This window comes from Plecotus auritus (genome assembly GCF_963455305.1).
Source record: "Plecotus auritus genome assembly, chromosome: 1".
In the NCBI taxonomy this organism is placed as follows: Eukaryota; Metazoa; Chordata; class Mammalia; order Chiroptera; family Vespertilionidae; genus Plecotus; species Plecotus auritus.
This window is the reverse complement of record NC_137770.1, coordinates 113322585-113346111: the sequence shown is the minus strand read 5'-3', so window position 1 is coordinate 113346111 and position 23527 is coordinate 113322585. Positions and strand designations below refer to the sequence as shown.

The window sequence follows — 23527 nt, the reverse complement described above, 5'->3', positions numbered from 1 at the left end:
ACCCTCAAACTCTCCTACCTTCCCTGAGGTTTGACGTTCTGATCAATGTTTCTCTGTCTCTGGATCTGTTTTTGTTCATCAGTTTATGTTGTTCATTATATTCCATAAATGAGTGAGATCATGTGATATCTATCTTTCTCTGCCTGGCTTATTTCACTTAGCATAACACTCTCCAGCTCCATCCATGTTGTTGCAAATGGTAGGAACTCCTTCTTTTTTACCGCAGTGTAGTATTCCATTGTGTAGATGTACCATAGTTTTTTAATCCACTCATCTGCTGATGGGCACATAGGCTGTTTCCAAATTTTAGCTATGGTGAATTATGCTGCTATGAACATAGGGGTGAATATATCCTTTCTGATTCATGTTTCTAGTTTCTTGGGATATATTCCTAGAAGTGGGATCACTGGGTCAAATGGGAGTTCCGCTTTTAGTTTTTTGAGGAACCTCCATACTGTTCTCCACAGTGGCTGCACCAGTCTGCATTCCCACCAGCAGTACACGATGGTTCCTTTTTCTCCACATCCTCACCAGCGCTTGAAATTTGTTGATTTGTTGATGATAGCCATTCTGACAGGTGTGAGATGGTACCGCATTGTTGTTTTGATTTGCATCTCTCGGATGATTATTGACTTTGAGCATGTTTTCATATGTCTCTTGGCCTTCCTTCTGTCTTCTTTTGAAAAGTATCTATTTAGGTCCATTGCCCATTTTTTGATTGGGATGTTTAACTTCATTTTATTAAGTTGTATGAGTTCCCTGTAAATTAAACCCTTATCATTGATATCATTGCCAAATATGTTCTCCCATGCAGTGGGCTTTCTTGTTATTTTGTTGATGGTTTCCTTTGCTGTGCAAAAGCTTTTTATTTTGATGGAGTCCCATTTGTTTATTTTCTCTTTAGCTTCCATTGCCCTAGGAGCAGTGAAGAAATTGCTTCAGCATATGTCTGAGATTTTGCTGCCTGTGGATTCTTCTAGTATTTTTATGGTTTCCCATCGTATGTTTAAGTCCTTGATCCATTTTGAGTTTATTTTTGTGTATGGTGTAAGCTGGTGGTCTAGTTTCATTTTTTTTGCAAGTATCTGTCCAATTTTCCCAACACCATTTATTGAAGAGACTGTCATGACTCCATTGGATGTTCATGCCTCCTTTGTCAAATATTAATTGAGCATAGTGGTTTGGGTCGATTTCTGGGTTCTCTATTCTATTCCATTGGTCTATATGTCTGTTCTTGTGCCAGTACCAGGCTGTTTTGAGAACAGTGGCTTTGTAATACAGCTTGGAATCTGGTATTGAGATCCCACCTACTTTGTTCTTCTTTTTCAGGATTGCTGCAGCTATTCGGGGTCGTTTTTTATCCCAGATGAATTTTTGGAAAGTTTGTTCTAGATCTGTGAAATATGCTGTTGGTATTTTAATGGGAAGTGCATTGAATTTATAGATTGTTTTGGGTAGTATGGACATTTTGATGATGTTGATTCTACCAATCCATGAACACGGTATGTTCTTCCATCTGTTTATGTCTTCCTCTATCTCTTTTTTCAGTGTCCTGTAGTTACCCGCGTATAAGTCTTTTACCTCTTTAGTTAAGTTTATTCCTAGGTATCTTACTTTTTTTGGTGCAGTAGTAAATGGGATTGCTTTTTTAGTCTCTCTTTCTGTAAGTTCATTATTGGTGTTTAGAAATGCCATAGATTTCTTGGCGTTAATTTTGTATCCTGCTACATGGCCGAATTCATTTATTAAATCTAATAATTTTTTGATGGAGTCTTTAGGGTTTTCTATGTACAGTATCATGTCATCTGCAAATAAGGACAGTTTTACTTCTTCTTTTCCAATTTGGATGCCTTTTATTTGTTCTTCTTGTCTGATCACAATGGCTAGTACTTCCAGCACTATGTTGAACAGGGGTGGTGAGAGTGGGCATCCCTGTCTTGTTCCTGTTCTTAGGGGAAATTATTTTAGTTTTTGTCCATTGAGTATGATGTTGGCTGTGGGTTTGTCATATATGGCTTTTATTATGTTGAGGTATGGTGCTTCTATTCCCACTTTGTTGAGAGTTTTTATCAAGAATGAGTGTTGGATTTTGTCAAATGCTTTTTCTGTATCAATTGATATGATTATGTGATTTTTGTCTCTCAGTTTATTTATGTGATGTATCAGGTTTATTGATTTGTGAATATTGTACCATCCTTGCATCCCCGGGATAAATCCTACTTGGTCATGGTGTATGATCTTTCTGATGTACTGCTGGATCCTATTTGCTAGAATTCTGTTGAGGATTTTGGCATCTATGTTCATGAGGGATATTGGCCTGTAATTCTCTTTCATTGTGTTATCTTTATCTGGTTTTGGTATTAGTGTGATGCTGGCTTCATAGAATGAGCTTGGAAGTGTTCCTTCCTCTTGAATTTTCTGGAATAGTCTGAGGAGGATAGGTTTTAGTTCTTCCTTGAATGTTTGGTAAAACTCCCCTGTGAAGCCATCTGGCCCCAGGGTTTTGGTTGCTGGAAGCTTTTTGATGACTGCTTCAATTTCTTCCATAGTTATCAACCTATTGAGATTTTTAGAATCTTCTTGGTTGAGTTTTGGAAGGTTGTATTTTTCTAGGAATGTGTCCATTTCCTCCAGGTTGTGTAGTTTGTTAGAATAGAGTTGTTCATAGTATTTTTTAACAATCCTTTGTATTTCTGTGGGGTCTGTTGTTATTTCGCCTCTTTCATTTCTGATTTTGTTCATTTGGGTCCTCTCTCTTTGCTTCTTGGTGAGCCTGGCTAGAGGTTCATCAATCTTGTTTATCCTTTCAAAGAACCAGCTCTTGGTTTCATTGATCTTTTGTATTGTTTTTTTGGTCTCTATGTCATTCATTTCTGCTCTGATCTTTATTATTTCTTTCCTTCTGCTCACTTTGAACTTTTCTTGTTGCTCTCTTTCTAATTGTTTGAGTTTTAGAATTAGATGATTTATTACCATTTTTTCTTGTTTTTTGAGGTAGGCCTGTAGAGCTATAAACTTCCCTCTCAAGACTGCTTTCATTGTGTCCCATAGCATTTGCATTGTTGTGTTTTCATTTTCATTAGTCTCCAGGATGTTTTTAATTTCTTCTTTGATCTCATTGGTAACCCAATCATTGTATAATAGCATGCTATTCAGCTTCCAAGTGTTTGAATTTTTTTGAATGTTTTTATGGTAGTTTATTTCTAATATCATGCCATTGTGGTCTGAGAAAATGCTTGATATGATTTCAATCTTCTTGAATTTGGGGAGACTTTTCTTGTGACCCAATATGTGGTCTATTTTTGAAAATGTCCCATGTGCACTTGAGAAGAATGTATATTCCATGGCTTTGGGGTGAAATGCTCTGAAGATGTCAGTTAGGTCCATCTGATCTAGTGAGTCACTTAGAATTGCTGTTTTTTTGCTGATTTTTTTGTTTAGAGGATTTATTCAGTGATGTCAGTGGTGTATTAAAGTCTCCTACTATGATTGTATTGTTGTCGATCTCTCCCTTGACATCTTCCAGGAGTTTTTTTTGTATTTGGGTGCTCCTGCGTTGGGTGCATATGTTTATCAGGGTTATATCCTCTTGTTGTATCGATCCCTTTATTATTATGAAGTTGCCTTCCTTATCTCTTCTTATGGCCTTTACTTTGAGGTCTATTTTGTCAGATATCAGTACTGCTACCCCAGCTTTTTTTTCATTTCCATTTGCCTGAAAGATGTTTTTCCATCCCTTCACTTTCAGTCTGTGTGAGTCCCTTTTTCTGAGGTAGGTCTCTTGTAGACAGCTTATATATGGGTCGTGTTTTTTTTTATCCATTCAGCCACTCACTGTTTTTTGATTGGAGCATTTAGTCCATTTACGTTTAAAGTTATTAATGAAAGGTACTTGTTTGTAGCTATTTTTATTTTTTTTGCCTGTGTTCCTTCTTACCTTTTTATTTCTTCTTTTTACACCAGACCCTTTAGGATTTCTTGCATTGCTGGCTTGGTAGTGATAAACTACTTTAGCCTTTTTTTGTCTATGAAGCTCCTTGTTTTCCCTTCAGTTTTGAATGATAGCCTTACTGGATAGAGCAGCCGTGAGCAAACTACGGCCTGCAGGCCAGATCCGGCCCATTCGGCTGTTCTATCCTGCCCGTGGAGCTGAAAGAACGGAGGGTTCTCTTGCTCTCCCCTCTGCTCCTTTACTTTGAATTTATATTAATTCACACAAACACTCCATCCATGCTTTTGTTCTGGCCCTCCGGTCCAGTTTAAGAACCCATTGTGGCCCTCGAGTCAAAAAGTTTGCCCACCCCTGGGATAGAGTATTCTTGGATTCAGTCCCTTGGTTTGCATCACTTTGTAAATTTCCTTCCATTCTTTTCTGGCCTGATGTGTTTTTGTTGAGAAATCATTTGATAATCTAATGGGAGCGCCCTTGTATGTAACTTTTTGTCTCTCTCTTGCAGCCTTTAAGATTCTCTCTTTGTCCTGAATATTTGCCATCGTAATTATGATGTGTCTTGGTGTGGGTCTTTTCGGGTTCATCCTGTTTGGGACTGTCTGTGCTTTTGTGACTTTTTTCTTCACCACATCAGGGAAGTTTTCTGACATAATTTCTTCAAATAGGTCTTCTCACCCTTGTTCCTCTTCCTGTTGTTCTGGCACCCCTATTATTTGTATGTTGCTTCATTTCATGATGTCCCATAGCTCCCTTAGGCTCTCTTCCTGTCTTTTAATTTTTTCTCCAATTGCAATTCAGTTTGGCTGTGTTTTGCTTCCTTGTCTTCTAATTCACTAATTCTGTCCTCCACTTCTTCTAGTCTACTGTTGAAACTTTCCATGGTTTTTTTTATTGCAACTATATCACTCTTTATTTCTTCTTGATTCTTACATAAGTTGTTGATTTTTTCATCAATTTCTTCTTGATTCTTACATAAGATGTTGATTTTTTCTTCCATCCAGTTTATGAACTCTATGACCCTTAGTCTGAATTCTTTTTCTGACATACTGCATGCCTCTGTTTCACTTAGCTGCTTTTCTGGCAATTCCTCCTTTTCTTTCCTTTGGGGGTATCTTTGTCTACCCATTTTTGGTTTCACCAACTGATCTAGATGTCGACTCATGCAGGGGCTTCTCCTTGGGTGGCAGTGGCTTCTTGGGCTGCAGTTGCTCCTCGGACGGTCATGGTAGCAGCTGTTTCTCAGTTGGCAGTGGCTCCTCTGGTGGGTACTGTTCGCAGCAGTGGTGTCTCCTCTGGCTGGTGGGGGAGGCGGCTCGTAGAGCTGCTGTTCCTTGCACAGGGGTGGGCTGATTATGAGGTTGCTGCTCCTCGGATGGGGATGGGTTGCGCGCAGCCAATGCTTCTTGAACAGGGGCCAGCTGCTCATGTGGCTGCTGCTCCTCAGACAGGAGTGGACTGCTCACATCACTGCTGCTCTTTAGATGGGGGCTGGCTGCATGCTGCTGCTGTTCCTCAGATGGGGCAGGTTGGTTGTCATGCCGCCGCTCCTTGGACAGGGGCAGGTTGCTTGCAGGGCTGTTGCTCTTTGTAGAGGTGCAGGTTGCTCATGCAGCTGCTTCTCCTCAGACAGGGGGCGGTCTGCTTGCATGGCTGCTGCTTCTTGGACAGGGGATGGGCTGCTTGCGCTGTTGCTGCTCCTCGGGTGGGAGTGAGCTGCATGTGCTGTTGCTGCTCCTCACCCAGCTCCTTCTCATCAGACAGGTGCAGGCTGTGTGTGGGTGCTGCTCCTCGGACCAGTGCGGATTGCACAGGGCTGCTGCTCCTCAGACGTGGGTAGTCTGCTTGTGTGGCTGCTGCTCCTCAGAAGGGGGTGGGCTGCTCACACAGCTGCTGCTCCTTGGATGGGGCTGGCTGCTCATGCGGCTGCTTGTGTGGCTGCTACTCCTTGGATGGGGGCAGGTTGCTTGCATAGCTGCTGCTCTTCGGACAGGTGCAGGGTGCGGGCTGTGTGCAGCTCCTGCTCCTCAGAGGGGGGACGGCTGCATGGGGCTGCCGCTCCTCAGTCATGGGTGAGCTGCTCGAGTGGCAGCTGCTCCTCGGATGGGGCAAGATGCTCGCGTGGTTGCTGCTCCTCAGATGGGGGAACTGGCCACTCACACAGCTGCTGCTCCTTGGACAGGGGCAGGCCACATGAGGCTGCTGCTCTTAGGCCTGGGGTAGGCTGCTTGAGAGGCTGCTGCTCCTTGGACAGGAGCAGGCTGCTCACATATCTGCTGTTCACATGGTTGCAGTGCCCTGGGCTAAAGCATTGGGCCGGTCAGAGGGGAGCATGCTTCAGAACTCACAGGAGCCTGCACCCTGGGTGGCTGGAGCCTCGTTGACCATGGGATCACAGCTTAGGTAGCAGGTCCCTGGCAGGGGTGGCTGTAGAGTCCCAGGTGTTATCTGAGGGCACCCTGGGTGAAGTGGAGGCTGAGCACCCATTTACAGCAGCTCTCCCCTTCAAAAAGGCTAGGCCTCTGAGGACAAGCTGGCCTCCTGGTTATGTTTGCAATGGTAGCAGAAGCTGCCTAGTTAGGCAAGCCTGATTAGCCTGCCCCTGAAGGTCCTGTGCTATCTAACTGTGCTTCACTCACTCTCTCACACACACACATACACACCCCACCTGACCACACACTCCTCTTTTACTCCCTCCCTCACTCACTCATGCTCTCTCCCTCACTGCCACATTCTTCCTGCCTCTGAAGTTGGGTCTGGTGTGTTACTGACCCTTTCGTGGATGGAATTTCTTCTCCAGGTGTCTGGTTATGTGGCTTGCTCTCAAGCCCCTTGGCCAAACAGGATAAAATTCACCTCAACAAGACACAACACAAAGGGAACTAAGCACAAATGTACTCACAACACCAATAACCCCAATATAAGTGACCACCTGGGAAAAGAGAATTAGAAGAGAGAAAAGAGAGCACAAATGATATCAAAGAGAGAGAAAAAGATAAGAGATAAAAAACAAAGTAAGAAAAAGGAGAGAAAAAAAAATATATATATATATGACACCACAGAACCAATAGATAAACCAAAAAAATACAAACACCAAATACCCAGCAAAGAAGGTTGGGGCAGAATCTGTAGAGGTTGAGCTTATATACTGAAAATAAGATTAAGAATTGGATGAATATGGGGAGGACCTTAATTTAGTATTGAGGAATTTGAAAGGGAATAAGTGGATAAGAAGAAAGGGAATGAGAAGAAAATAATAATAATAAATTTACAAAAAATTTATTTCAAAAATGGTATAAAAATTAAAAATAAAATATAGTGATGTAAAAATAATGCAAAAAGAAATAGAAAATAAAGCAACAAACAAAAATAGAAAAACAGAGAAAAAAAGGGATAACAAAATAATACAAAAATAAAAATAAAAGCGAAAAAAGTGAAGTGTTGTTCCTTTGGCTGGCTTATGATCCCAGTCGTCTGTACTGTACTGTTTCTCAGTTTCCCGTTGTTGGGGCTGAAGATTTCTCTTTAGGCCAGTTCCTGTGACTCTCAGGGAGTGTTCAGGTTTCTTTGTGTCATTCAGGGTGGGATCTGGGTGTGGCTGTATTGGTTGCCTGGAGACTGGAGGGAGGGGCTATCTCTCAGGAGAAAATGGCAGCCTGGGCTCAGGTATGACTCAGCACCAGACTCATTACTACCTCTCCTGGACCACCTACTCTCCCCAGATTCCACAAGTCCACACCTTCTCCCGCACTTCAGCCACGGGTAAGTGTCTGTATCCGAAAGGTCCTATGAACTAGGTTCAGTGAAGAAAGGCACAGGCCCCAGAGTGGGGAAGGACTGCATCTCCGCAAGCTCCTCTCTTGCTGGCACTGAGTGGTCTGGCCAGCCCTTCAGGGCTACCTCTGAGCTCAGATCCAAAATCCAGAATCCAAGATCCAAAATCCCCTACCTCCTGCAGTCCTGTGGACCCTTTTTTTCACAGTCAGATGCTTTGCCTGTCCTCAGGGACGCAGCTTGGCACCATGTGGTTTCTCACTGACCCTCTGGACACAGAGGTCCGGCAGACTCTCTTGCCTAGATCCTTGATTTTACCTTTATCCAGGGGACCTCTGCCCTACCCGGCTGCAAACTGTCTCACCAGCTGCATCTCCTTCGCCAATTCAGGCTGAATTCTATTCGTTTCAGCCACTCACTCTATTTGCTCCGAGACAAGGCTCAGGACACGTCAGTCTATTCCACCGCCATTTTGTCTCCCTATGCCTTGACATACTTTTAAAAGACATTTTAAAATTTTCCTCTAGACACAAGGGGCAATAAATATATGTGAGCATCTGCCATCTTGCTAATAATAATTTGCCCTTTTATAGCTTAACCCAGAGAATAGCAAATAGTTTGCCTTTGATTCCAGTCACACAAACATCTCTTCCCATGCTAGGGATCTGGATTCATTTTCTATAACTTGCTATAAATATTGCTTCTCCAATACAAATTCCTAGGTTCTACCTCTATGTCCCATTTCTCAGTTTGTTTCTTGTTCTCCCCCACCCCCCAGGAATGCCTTGCTCTCTGGAGACTTAATATAATCATAATCCTCATGTCATAAAAGATATAACATATTAATAAATGCTGCAACTATGGTTTTGAAAAAGGAGAAAATTCACTCTAAAAAAATAACAATCTCTGAAATGAAAAAATGGCTATTCCAGGTCATTATATGCAGTCTGGAGAGGTCTTTGCCAAACTCCCATGGGAAGTGGTGTTTTCAGATTGCTGCAGACACTGTTGTTACTGTTCACACTCATGAATAATTTCAATTCTAATAGAAATTCCACCAAATAAATATCCTGGAAAACAATCTCAAGATCCAAGAATAACACATGTGAGTTTACTGTCAGGCTATATGAAGAGATTCCATCTATTGACCACTTCATCCCCAGAAACTACAGACCATATAATTTATCATCTACACTTTGATAGGTTTGAAAATAAAAAGAACTTTATTAATAACTCCAGGCCAACAGGCACAAATAAGACAGTCTTGGGGGGGGGGGGGCGGGAAAGAACATATACCACCAGGGGTAAATATAAACTGCAGAACTGAATCTCAGCACAAATGACTTGTCTTACTGCATTTGTGGTTCAGAGGCTTAATCCATTATACTTGCTATTAGAGAGGAACATGTATTCCCCGCCTCTTGAGTTTTCATGGGGAGGCACTTGAATGGGACTTGCCCTCCCTGCCCCACTTCCCTGACACCTCATTCAACATCAGGAACAAGTGACTTTCTAACAGATGAGTCAATAGAGGGAACTGATCTCAGTGTTTTCTGCTTGCCCTCCTGGAAGCCAGCCTGCCTGCAAAGAGCACCATGCTGGTCTTTTCTCTGTCTTGCTGTCAAGGCTTGCCCCATTGGGTAGCCTGGAGATGCTGGGGGCCGTCAATGACCAAGGGTATAAGTCCAGCTAATTCACGTGGGATGTTTAAACAGCCATTTTGCCCACAAATCAAGAGCCACATTCTCCAACTGGCTTTTTCAGTAATAAAGATTACTTTAGCTCTCTGTTTTCTGATTCTTAATTTTCAATTGATTCTAATCTCAAAAGGGGAAGTTTCTGGCTGGAAACAGAGGCTAATAAGAATCTCAGTAATTAATACAAAAAAGGTAAGAAAGAGATTAGATGAACAAACATCTTTCATGGTAAAAAAAAATCTGGGTTTTACTTCAAAATTAATTTAAATATAAGATTTTTTTAAAGGACTCAGCAACAGTTTAATTTTTAGATACACACAAAAAATATTCCTGAAAATATTCAGTCATAAGAAATTGTCTTTTTAAGGATATTGGTCTTTAAGGATAGAAAACTTGGCAGAAGTAGTGGAGAGACTACATAAATAAAGTTCTTTTAAAAAGTGGGAGATTCCAGAAACAGCAATATTGGACTAAAACCATCACAGAGAATGTGGTGATACCTATCCTGCACACACAAACACGTGCATACACTCACACACACCATACATACACACACCATTCTAAAAATCACCCCAATTAACTGAAATAGCAAAAATCAATGGTCACCCTGGCTGGGTTGCTCAGTTGGTTGGAGCATCATCCTGTACACCAAAAGGTGGCAGATTCAATCCCCAGTCGGTGCACATGGGGGAGGCAACAAATTGATGTTTCTCCCTCACATTGATGTCTCTCTCTCTCTCTTCTCTCTTCTCCCTTCTCTCTCTCTCTCTCTCTCTCTCTCTCTCTCTCTCTCTCTCTCTCTCTCTCTCTTGTCTCTCTCTCATCTCTCTTTTTATTTCTTCCTTTTTAGCTAAAATCAATAATAATAATAATAATAATAATAATAAAAATGATCCAGCTTCTGTCATTTTCCTTTAGTTATAATATGTACAATACTTGAAGTTAGTATTAGACTTAGAAGAAAACCGTCCGAATGAGCAGTTACCAAGAAAGGAACAGTGTCACCACAGTATGTGTTGATCATTTCTTCATGACATGTCAAAGAACACAATAATCTCCAAACATCCAGTACTCTTAACTACCTGTAGGATCTTTTGTTGATGTGCTACTGTGCTACCGTCATTAGCTAGGTATTAATGAGGGAAAGAAAACAAAGAGACAGAGTCAGAAATTGTTGAGCATATTCAGCTGGCAAGCAGAGAACTGTTTTCTTAACCAAGAAGCTATGGCTTCACACCCCAGGGAACTGCAGCATTGTCCCTCCCAGGGGATTAGCTCCCTTCCTTCCCCGCTTCAGTATCCGATTGTGTGTGTAGGAAGGGGCAGCAGGCTAAGATAAGGACTTGTGCAGTAAAGTCAAAATGGCTCAGAGGGAGGTGCTGGACCACAGAGGCCTGTCATTGGCTAGGGGATGGATTCCAGTGCAAGACCAGGAAATCTTGGGAAGTTAATTGGTCATTTTGAAATAGCTTTTGGTTAAAACCTCAGGAGAACAAAGCCCTTTTCTCTCTCTTGCTTGAGATCCCAGTCGCGTCCCTTCACCCCTTCGTTCTTGTTCTATCCCACCTGGAAACACTGTACCATGCAGGTCTAATGGCCACCTGGGGTCCACATACCTTGCAGGCTTCCAAGGACTATGAAGCAGAAATCCTGGACACTGGTTTATATTTTTGCCCTGCTGAAGACATAGTTGGACTTTTTCCATGGTGAAACAGAGGGAAATGGGACATTGAAAGCCCAGGGGCAAAGGCAGCCATAACCAATAAACCACCTTGCTACATCACAATCTCACTTTCTCTCAATCCTGTCAACAGACAACTGATGGGCCTGAAAAAATTTTTTTTAAATTTCTATAGCCATTCCAGCCACTTTTAAAAAGCACTAATTATTGCTAGAAAATAATTTCACAATACACATGATTTGTTTTCAATGTAATGTTTACTTCAAAGGATACAAATGAAATATAAGCTATTTTTGTCATATTTGCTTCAAATTATCCTAATACTTTCTTTGCTTCGTTGATTCTTAGAGAAATCACCACACATTACCCAAGTGCTCAAATTATCTTTGTGTTCAGAGTTCAGTAGGTGCTAGTTTATAAGTCTACCAATAATTTCATACTTTTAAAATGTAATAAAGTTGGAAAAAGGAAGGCAGTGAAGTAAGAATTGATTCTAGATTTAGATAAGTGAAATTCTGGGGTATTTATCATCCTCAGTCTTTGGGTATCTGATAAAATATTCACCCCTGTTGGTCTAATTATAGCCCCAGAGGAAAAAAGAACACAGGCAGTGAGTGAGAGTTCAGTGCTCAAAAATTCCCAATGTGGGAGACACAGGCAAATTTGAATTTGCTGGCTTTATCTCTAAGCAAAGATGTACTTTTGACTGAGCAAAGGTTTGCAAATTTTTCCACAAGCAAAACACATTTTTATTGCACTTTGAGTAATTTCGAATAATGGAAAATATTTTCACCTTAATTTAGAATTTTTGTCTTTCAAAGTACTCAAACTTTATAAAGAGGTAAAACACCCAAATCATTTCTGTAGCAAGAAAACTATAGGATAGAGGATATAGTTTCATATTCTTCCATATAATTCTTCTGGCAATGCGAAATCCATAATATTTGGAAACCTCTCAGATGAACCAGTCACTGTCTCAGAAAGTTGGTGGCTGTTTTTAAAGCCTCACTTGGGGATATGTTTTTACTTATTTATTTATATATTTATAGATTTATTTATTTTTAGAAAGAAAGGAAGAGAGAAAGAGAGATAGAAACATCTATGTGAGAGAGAAATATCTATCAGTTGCCTGTCTTGACCAGGAATAGAATCCAAAATATTTTTGGTGTATAGGATGATATTCCAAACAACTGAACCATCTATCCAGAGCATGGTTGGGGACTTTTTATGACCATAGCAAAATATAATATTTGGATCAGAATGGAGTAAACCAAATAAGTTATCTTGACTCACATCTCCAAATGAGTCATAGCTGCAATCCCTTGCATACAGCAGGAGAGCTTACTAATCAGAACTGTGCCCACCAACTAGCACTCTTACCCACCATTGATTTCACAGAGATGTGGGCCAATGCTTGATGAATGTTCAGAGCACCCCAGTGAAGCTCCATAGCCTAGCAAGTGTCCCAGAAGCATGTCAGATCAGGCCCTCCACTTCACAGAAGGGTAAGAAACTCAATTCTCACTGCACCTTTCTCTCCCACCACTACTGTTAACAAAAGATTGCTGCCACTAATCTAATGCCAACAGAAATCCCCAATCTGGGATGATGTAAAAGAGAAACTTTAATCAGGTAAACGGATTATAAGCCAGGGAAATGTAGCTTCCAGAGGTAGCTTCCCCAAGACAGAGAGGAGGCCCACATATATAAAGTGTCTGCCCTGGTCCCTAATTGGTTCGTTTTTATGCAAATAGGGAATTCAAATATGCATAGTCTGATTGGTCCAAATAGCACTGTCCTGATTGGTCAGAAATGATCAGCTATGGAACCTCTTTGATTGGTCAGTAAAGATACAAATGAAGATATATTGCTGCAGTGCTCCAATTGGATGGGGCAGGTCTTAGTCCCATTGGTTAAAATATGATTTCAGGAACTCTTTTGTAAGAGTCAACTCAGGTGGCGGGAACTCAGTGCAGAAGCCCAGTCAGTAGCTTTTGCTTGAAATGCAGTGTGGAAGGCCTCTGTCAGCAATGGTTGCTAGAATCTGGTTATGAATTGGTACCCACAAGAAGTTCTTCTTGACAGACCCGTTCCTTCTGGAGGTACACACTACCAAGTTCATGAGAATATAGGCCAGGTCTTATTTATATTTACATATCACATAATGCAGAGGAGGCTCTGGCACCTAACACATAATGGGTTCCAGTAAATGGTTTCTGATTTGTTCTATTTTTCTATAGAGGTGTCTGATTTTATTTATTTACTAGAAGCCCACTGCACAAAATTCATCACGGGGGAGGGGGACCCCTCAGTCCGACCTGCACCCTGTCACAATCCGGGACCCCTTGAGGGATGTCTGGCTGCTGGTTTAGGCCTGATCCTGGCAGTCGGACATCCCTCTCACAATCCGAGACCGCTGGCTCCTAACTGCTCACCTACCTGCCTGTCTGCCTGATCACCCCTAACCAGTCTGCCTGCCTGCCTGATTGCCCCTAACTTCCTCTGCCTCAGCCCCTGCCATGGTGGCTTCATCCAGAAGGACATCTGGAATAATGTCTGGAAGGTCGTTCAGCTGTTGGTCTAATTAGCATATTATGCTTTTATTATTATAGATTTTTCAATTACAGTTCACATTCAATATCATTTTGTATTAGTTTCAGGTGTACAGCATTATGATTAGATAATCACATACTTTACAAAGTGTTCCCCCTAATAGTTTTAGTAACTGACTAGCAAGGAGAGTTGGGAGACTCAATGAAACAGGTAAAGGGATTGAAAAGTACAGATTAGCAGTATGGGCAGGTGTCTTATTTTAATTAGTAAATCTTAAATGGATTACATGCTTCCTAAGCCTGAGAAAGAGTATTGATCCAAGGTTTTCTGGAGATTTGCTTTCAGAGATTGGTTTCACCAAGCAACCCTAGGTCATCTTTAAAAATGCATTTTCAAACTGTTTGTTACATCTCTGCTTACATGGTTTTAACTGACTCATGGATCTTATGATGATCTCATTGACAATAAACCAGATAGATAATACCAGTTTCAGAGTGTAAGCTAATAAGTCCTTTCTTAGTAGAGGTGTACTTGTGTAGTTGCAATACTATATATTTCCATATAGCTTGCTGTATACCTACAGCTGTGCATGAGCCCAAGCAATAATGATCATTCCTGAGACAACTTATCAGGAAAGTGAATGAAGCCATTGCACATCCTGAGGATATTCCCAGTATATTTGCAGTACTCACTTTGCACTTTGACAACTTAGGGGGCTTTAGAATGCTTCCCCGTATCACTACAGAAGGGCAATTGGCAACAACTAGGAAAAAATGTAGCTCAGTTCCTAGAGAGGACAAAGGAAGAGCACACAATGGTAATCAAAGGGTCTTCTTTTTCTGCACATGCTGGTGCAATTGTTAAACTAGAAAAAAGAAAAAAAAAAAAAAAAAAAGAAACAGATATCCAAGAGCTCCTTATCCTAACAGATAAAGAGCCTATTCTGAAACAAAAGTAGAAGAGAGGCATTCCATTGTTTTTTAAAGGATAGGATTGATAAGATTTTCTGTTACCATAAATTTAGCAGGGTGGTATTTTCTAAAATCAAAAACTATTTTCAAATTCCCAAGGAAGAGAAAAAAATCAAGGAATTTTTAAAGAAATAATGTATATAGATTATGAGGCCCACATTCTACTTCCTTTAATATGGAAGATATTGATCTCCTTTTTCTTAATTTAAATACAATTAAAATAAGTGAATCCAGTTTCTAAATATATCAGCAACCAAAAACTAAGCCACGTTTGGGTCCCAGCAAAGTTAAACTTATGATTTAGCTAATTAGATTTTTGTCTAGATATAGAACACAGTATAAATAGTTCTACTTTCCTAACTTAATAAAAAAAAAGCAAAAGAAGTATCATGAAAACCCAGAGATATAAAATTCTGAAATCCATTTTAACTGTCATGGCATCATTTCTTCTATATATACAAGCCCATACACTAAACATTAATTTCTATCAGGAAGTGTGAAATTTGTATTTTTAGTGATATGCAATAAGTTTCTCAGCCATAATGAGGAAAAAGGAATAAAATTGGTATCAAACCATTGAAAGGAATGCCCCTAGAACAACAAAGATATAAATTATTTCACTAAATTTTGATGGAGTGGTATGCAAGGAAACAGTCATCAGAGAACAACTCAGAACCATACTGACTAAGCTGAACCTCAAAATGAATTTATGAGCTTAGCAACCAAGGAGGAAATAGAAAATAATTCATCAAGGTTTTTAATAATCATAATTTATAGAGTCACATAATTTTATATAAAGAAAAAAAATTATGTACTTTCAGTTAGAATAGCTAAAGTTAAACTTAAATTGATGTGTACTCCATGCTTGACTATAGAAGTGACAATAACAAACACTTATTGAGGATTTATATTCCAGGCACTGCCATAATGATTTTATATGTGTAAAGTCATCAATACTATTTTTATTATTTTTTATTTTTAACTTTATATTTCTTATAACCCTATGAAGTAAATATTATTATTAGCCCATTTTATAGAACAAGAAACTACAGCACAATGTGGTTAAGAAGTGGTATTCAAACCAAGGAAGAGTCAGACTACAAGAGCCCACACTCTCATTCCATTGCCTCTCAATTTAAGTTTATTGAATCTCAAGCTCCTCAAATTTGATGTAACAAAAATACCACCTACCTCCTTGTTCTGGGGCCAACATTTGAAATTATTTTGATAAGGAATTGAGTTACAAAGATATAGAGCAATATTGATATCCAGATATTTAGCATAATAATATTCATTGTGTTGGCTAGCAGAAATTCCTGATCAAATCTACATTCTTTGTTGTAACAATAGAGTTGTGAGAGAGGAAGGAGAAAAGTGAGAGAAAGAAGGAAAGAGAGTGCAGGATTAATAAAATATACACATTCTCTGTGTATTCCAGAGAATCTAAAGAGTCACAGCTAGAGGGAGAGTCACAAGAAGGATGAATTCTGTTAGAACGTGTAGTAACATGTATAAATGTCCATAATACATTAATGTCTAAATAATGAAAATCTGTACAATATTATCCCAATGTGAAAGAACACACAGAACACTGTAAGCCTGGACAAATGGAATAATGTGCACTAAGTTGCTACGTGATGGTATTTCACTTTAAGCCATGATGGAATAACAGGACCAGACTTTACTCTGCTCCCTTAACCAATTAGAGACTAGACAAACAAACAAACAAAACAAAAAAACTGTTTTCAAACATTGGAAAATAGGCAGTGCAAAAAAAGGATCCCTTAAAAAAAAGAAAAACAAATGAGATTAGTTCTGTAAATGTCCCCAGATCAATACCTGAAGAGTTGCCAGGTATTAGTGTAAAAAAAAAAAAAAAAAAAAAAAGAGGAAGCAAAATATAGTCTAGCATTCTTACTTATTGGAGGTTACAGAGCTCAGAATTTAGGGAGACTAAGGTAGACAGAATTTATAGGGCAGAGTAATGAAAAGGTAGGAGCTACATTAAATGAAAACTTATGAAGAAGGGTCCCCCTTATCAACAGATGGCTGTGGGAACCAATTCAACCCCAACAGGAATCCCGAATTTGGGATGTGTTGAAGGAGGAAACTTAATTAAGTACAAAACAGCTAAATTGTGACACAGCATGGCTGCAAAAACAGCACATCCATGAGTCTCCTGACCTCATGGCCAGGCCCCTCTCTTGATAGACAGCTCTGCTCTGCTCCTCCATGATCTCTTCAACTCCAAGCTGGCGTGCTCTCTGCTGGTATGCTTCATTCTGTGCCAGTCTGCTCTGGCCTGCACTGGTGTGCTCTACTGTAGTGAGACATCTTCTTAGATGTTTCAGCTCAACCAGGGAGGAGCTTGGGTAGAAAGGGAAAGTGGGAAAGTGTACTCCCAGAACTGGGCGGGGGGTTGGGGGAGGGATGCGGAGAGCTGGCTAATATGGACTAAAATCCCCACACTTGGTCCCTGATTGCTCTGTCCTTATGCAAATGAGGATTCCAAATTCTTGCGGTTTGACTGGTCCAAGAGGCACTGTTCTGATTAGTCAGAATAGAGCTGCTCTGGTTGATCGGAGCTGCACAGCTCTGACTGGATGGGTAAAGCCTCAGTCCTATTGGTTGAAATAAGACTCCAGGAACTCATCTACAATAGCTGGCTCAGGTGGCAGAAACACAGTGCAGGCAGGCAGTTCAGTGCACAGGCAGACAGATGATTTACTGCAGGCCTCTACCTAAAGTGTGATTTGTGTGAGAAGCACTATGTAGAAATGGCTGCAAGAGTTTTTTTTTTGTTTTGTTTTGTGTTTTTTGTTTTTTTAATTTGAGCCCCGTTAGACACTAGAAACCCTTATTAGTAGGTGTCTTTTTTCTCAGAGTTCACACCTTGAATTATTGGCTTAGTACTATCTACAAATGCACATAGGAAAATTACCCAGACCAGAGAAAGAGCCATGAACAAGCATACAGAACAGGTCCTGAACTTGGGCAGTGCCCTAGGGATGGCTAAAGGCAGAGCTGGATCTCCCTGCCCAACAGTGGCAAGGTCTGGCTCACCATCTGCCATACACCTGTGCCATCCTTGACCTGCCAGGCAGCCCGGCCACCATGGCTCTTTTGGTGCTGGGCATGGTTATGACAGTGCTCAGTCATTTACTGCTCTACATGAAACTGCTCATCCAGGTAGGTCATGACCCGATGCCTCCCACCATTTGGGACTAATGTGTTGGGGAGGAAGCTCCTTTATCCACTGAACTTCTTTACCTTGCCAAGGACATTGTTCAAGTGGATGGAAAGATAGGGCTGTTCCAGACCTGAGCCCCCAGTTGATGTCCTCTCCACTGTGACATGGGAAAACATGAAAAACGTTTTTCCTCCAGAAGAGATCATGCAGATTTCCAACACGGGTGACATGAAGACTTCTCTGAGAAAAATGGTGAAGCAGACCTCCTAGGAGATGATGATGCAGGCTGTAAAAGAACTCACAACTGAGAGAGGAAATAGATGCAGAGAGAAAATTTATTTTACTTTCCCTGAAGGCAAAGGGCTAGTGCATTACTAATCATTTCAAGGACAAGTAATAAACAGTGGCCTGATCTTTTAAAGGGTAATGTCTACTATTGCTATGTGACAAGGAAAGGAGGAGGGTTGGGGGTTGAAACAGTCCTGCAGATGTCCTAGGGAAGTGTTTTATCAGTATTTTTCACAAGCCTGTAAAACATGCTTATAGTAAAAGTTATAAAGAGTTCAAAAGAGGCTTATTGGGGGGGAAGTAGGGGGAGTTTATACTAACTAGAGACTCCTTGATACAAATTACCCCTGAGTTGTAAAAATAGCAAAGAGGATAGGTATACAAGAATGTAGCATTGATTTTAGTCTTGGAATATGTTTGTATGATGTATCACGTTTGTTGATTTGCAAATATTATAACAGCCTTGCATCCCTGGAATAAATCCCACTTGGTCATGGTGTATGATCTTTTTAATGTATTGCTGGATCTGATTTGCTAATATTTGGTTGAGGATTTTAGCATCAATGTTCATCAGGGATATTGGCCTGTAATTCTCTTTCTTTGTAGTGGCTTTATTTGTTTTTAGAATTAGGGTAATGCTGGTCTCATAGAAAGAGCTTGGAAGTGCTTCTTCCTCTTGAATTTTTTGGAATAGTTTGAGGAGGGTAGGTGTTCTTTGAATGTTGGATAAACTCCCCTGTGAAGCCTTCCAGAGCAGGATTTTTGATTGTGAGGAGTTTTGTTACTGCTTCAATTTCATCAGTAGTTATCAGCCTATTCAGGATTTCTGATTCTTCCTGATTGAGTTTCAGAAGATTATATTTTTTAAAAAATATGTCCATTTCATCCAGGTTGTTCAGTTTGTTGGAATAAAATCATTTATAGTATTTTTTTATGATCTTTTGTATTTCTGTGGGGTCAGTTGTTATTTCACCTCTTTCATTTCTGCTTTTGTTTATTTAGGTCCTCTCTTTGCTTCTTGGTGAGTCTGGATAGATTTTCATCAATCTTGTTTATCCTTTCAAATAATATACGGTATTCATGGATTGGTAGAATCAACATCATTAAAATGTTCACACTACCCAAAGCAATCTATAGATTCAGTGCAATCCCTATTAAAATATCAACAGCACATTTCAGAGACCTAGAACAAACAACCATAAATTTTTTATGGAATCAAAAAAGCACTCTGAATATCTGTAGCAATCTAGAGAAAGAAGAACAAAGTTGGAGGGATCACAACATCAGATATCAAGTTATACTACAAAGCAATTGTACTCACAATAGCCTGGTAATGGCACAGAACAAGCATATAAATCAATGTTACAGAAGAGAGGACCCAGAAGTAGAACGATGCCATTATGATCAATTAATGTTTGATAAAAGAAGCAAGAGCATACAATGGAGTAAATTTATTCAATAAATGGTGTTGGAAAAATTGGAGAGGTACATGCAAAAAAAAAAAAAAATGAAACTAGACCATCATCTTACACCATACAAAAGAATGAACTCAAAATGGGTAAAAGACTTAAATGTAAGACATGAAAATCTTACACCATAAAAATCTTAGAAGAACCCATAGACAGTAAAATCTCAGACATCTCTCATAGCAATATGTTTACCCATACATCTCCTAGGAAAATGGGAACTATGGAGAAAATAAACAAATGAGACCACAACAAAATAAAAAGCTTCTGCACAACAAAAGAAACTATAAATAAAATAACAATAGAGCCCACTGCATGGGAGAATATATTTGCCAATGACACATTCAATAAGGGGTTAATTTCCAAAATAGATAGGAAACTCATACAAGTTAATGAAAGGAAGACAACCAATCCAATTAAAAAATGGGCAAAGGACCTAAATAGACACTTCTCTAAAATGGAAATATAAAACACTAAGAGGCATATGAAAAAATGTTCAAAGTCATTAATCAGAGATGCAAATCGAACAACAATGAGGTACCAACTCACACCTGTCAGAATGGCTATCATCAACAAATCAACAAATGACAAGTGAGGACAAGGATGTGGGAAAAAGGGAACCCTAGTATACTGCTGGTGGGAATGCAAAGTGGTGCAGCCACTTTAGAAAACATTATGGAGTTTCCTCAAAAAATTCAAAATGGAACCCCCATTTGATCCAGTGATCCCATGTCTAGGAATATATCCTAAGAAATCATAAAGAATACATGCACTCCTATGTTCATAGCAGTGCAATTTAAAACAGCTAAGTTTTAGAAACAACCTATGTGCCCATCAGCAGATGAGTGGATAAAAAAGCTGTGGTATATTTACACATAGAATACTATGTAGCTGTAAAAAAGAAAGAACTCTTACCATTTGCAAGATCATGGGTGGACCTGGAGAGTATTATATTAAACAAGATAAACTAGTCAGAGAAAGATAAGTATCACATGATCTCACTCATATGTGGAATCTAATGAACAAATTAACTGACAAACAAAATAGATCCAGAGACATATAAACATGGAACATACTTTGAACCTCAGAGGGAAGGCAGGAGAGGGTGGGTAGGTGGGAAGAGATGAACCGAAGAACTTGTATGCATGTGTGCATAACCCATGGACACAGACAATAGGGTGGTGAGGGTCTGGAGTTGGGAGCAGGGTAGGCTAGAAGAGGTCAATGGGGGGGAAAGAGGGACATATATAATACTCTCAACAATAAAGATTTAAATAAATAAATAAATTTTTCAAAGAATGTAGCCTTGAAAATAACTTGTCTTGCATTTTGAACAAATGGGCTGTTTGAATAAGAGGAGTTAACAATCTTGGGGTTTAATTACGAGGTGCTTTTCATAAATTGTGGAAGGCTACAGCAAGGAAAAAGAGGCTTTTTGTTGTCCTCACACTCACATTCTCAATGTGCTTTATGGTCCTATCTGTATGATAGGGGGCCAAGTACAGTGGTGTGCTGAGCTCCACTGGGAACATTTTCAAAAAGGATGGGCTGCTGGAACACGTTATCAGCTTTATCCCTCACCTTCTGGGAATTGTGGTTTTCTTGTGGGGCTGTAACCTGTTGGCCTACTTCATTAATGCCTAACTGGTGGATGACCATATAAGTGAAACCTCAGGGCGGGGAGGGGGCTGGGAAACACCCAGAACCAAGGTTTTAAGCTTAGCCAGGCCCTGGCCATCTGGAGCTACACCAATTTTTTTATGGTAATTGCAGTGAGTGTGCTGACCTACCTTTTCCTGCTGGTTGATGATCTGCTGGTTGTTGATCCCAACAACTGTGGGCTGTAGACTGAGCTCCCCCCTACTCCCCAATGTTCAAATCCTGGATCCAAGGCTGGAAGTACCTGAGTGTGTGGATTTAGCTCTTTTGTTGCTCTAGCCTCCTTTTACTTTGGGTATCTTCAGGATCCAGCTTTGCCTTGGATGTCCTAAAACAAGCCATCTCAGCCTGGCTGCTGTAGGTGAGACAACTCCAACCCAGCAACACCTAGATGTGCCCCAGCCCTGATGGTCTTCTGTGTTCATGTTTGCCATGTCTTTGTCCAGAAGTAGGAGATGGGTGGAGGTGAGGCTATAACCAGTGGATTGGTCAGTCACCTGTTAGACCTGGAGAAGGTGGGCCAAGGCTAGAGAAATGGAGTAGAATCCCTTTATCTCATAGAATTTTTGAGTCTGCTTTGCGCATGGGGCCAGAGAATGGCCTTTGGAGTACCAGGTTGTATGGGAAAGGGCTAATAATGTCAGATCCCACTCCCAGTCATTCCCAAGTCAGTCCTATTACTCATCCTGCAACTCAACTGGGAGCACCACTCTGTTGCTTGTAAGTAGGGTGTGATCCTCTTTCATGAGACCACCATCATGTCCAGGCCTGTGCTAGGAAGTTATTGCTAGGTTCTGCCTTTATTTTTCTCAACACTATTTTTAATATGAAGGCAGGAATTTCTGAGTGGAAAATCATATGACTACACAGAATGTGTCCCCTCATTAAGTGCTCATAGGTTTAATGGTGATGCCTCATGTTCCAGATCTGGTTACCTATGCTGTTGTGAACACCCAGAAGTTAGGCAGACATTGCCTCTAGCCCTATCCAGTTTAAAAGATCCTGATAAGATTTGAACCTTTCTTCCTCAAATAAATGTATTAGTGGTGATTTGGGAGGAGGGGAAATAGTAAATAGAACAATCCCTAGAACACAGATGAATCCAGAAATTGTTCATATTTGCATAGTCATAGCCAAAAGTTATATAATATATGAGCTATCAAGTAGATCCTGTGAAATGTATTACCTTAGTAATGGGGACAAATTAGCCCAAAGGCTATTCCAGGCTCACCTAAAAGCAGTAATAATCTTTAAAAGAATAAAGTTGATTCCAAGTATCAAAACCAAGTCCCAAATATTGAAAGAAGTACAAAAAATAGCCAACACCCAACAGCATCCAAACAAAAATAACCAGCCATTTAAAGAAACACAAAGAAATAGATAGTAGACATTGACCAGAAGTGACACACGATAGATTTGTAGGCAAATACAATAGCATAACTGTTAAAATATATTCCATATGCTCAGAAAGGTAGAAGGAAGAATACATGATAAGGAGAAAAATGGACAATATAAAAATATACAAATGGAACTTTTAGTGATGAAAACTAAAATATTATGATTGAAAAATATTGGCTGAGAGCAACAATATATAAAGTAATGCAGAATAAAAGAACAGTGAACTGAAAGACATAAGAAAGCAAAGTATCCAAAATAGAATACAGAAAAAAGTGGAAATATAAGAATGGAGCATTAGTAATATTTAGAACAATATCAACTGGCCTCATATATGTGTAATTGCATTCCTAAGGAAAGGTGAAGAAATCAGGAAATAAAATACAATTTTAAAAATTTGATGAAAAAATGTAATCCCAGAATTTAATTTAAAAAAGTGTACTCGAGTAGAAAAATGTAAAAACGACACCAAAGAATATTACAATCAAATTTTAAAAAATAAACAGTAATAATGAGAAATAATTGCAACCAGAGATAAAAAAATCAAATTACACACAAATAAAGTTTAAAATAATAATAAGAAAATAATAAGTATTAAAGCAGAGCTCAATAAAAGTAAAAACATAAAATAATTACAGAAAATCATAGAAACCAAAAGTTAGTTCTTTGGAAAAATCAATAAAATAAAAAAGCCTCTAGACATGTTAAGAAAGGGAGAAATACAAATTATCCGAAATGAAAGAGGAGACATCGCTAAAAACCCCATGGAAATTAACATGAAGTGGACCAATCATTGGCAAAACACAACTGGCCAATACCACAAGAAATAGAAGATCTCTGCCCCGGCTGGGTAGCTCACTTGGTTAGTGTCATCCTGATTTGCCAAGGTCGTGGTTTTAATACC

General features: G+C 39.8%; 1 pseudogene across 1 annotated transcript; it reads left to right on the top strand.

Moving 5' to 3' along the window:
- Window positions 1-17739: 17739 nt before the first annotated feature.
- On the top strand, window positions 17740-21589 carry LOC308240832 (mitochondrial carrier homolog 1-like; annotated as a pseudogene). The gene is made up of 2 exons: window positions 17740-17814; window positions 21061-21589. The product of its transcript is annotated as a mitochondrial carrier homolog 1-like (transcript).
- Window positions 21590-23527: the final 1938 nt, after the last annotated feature.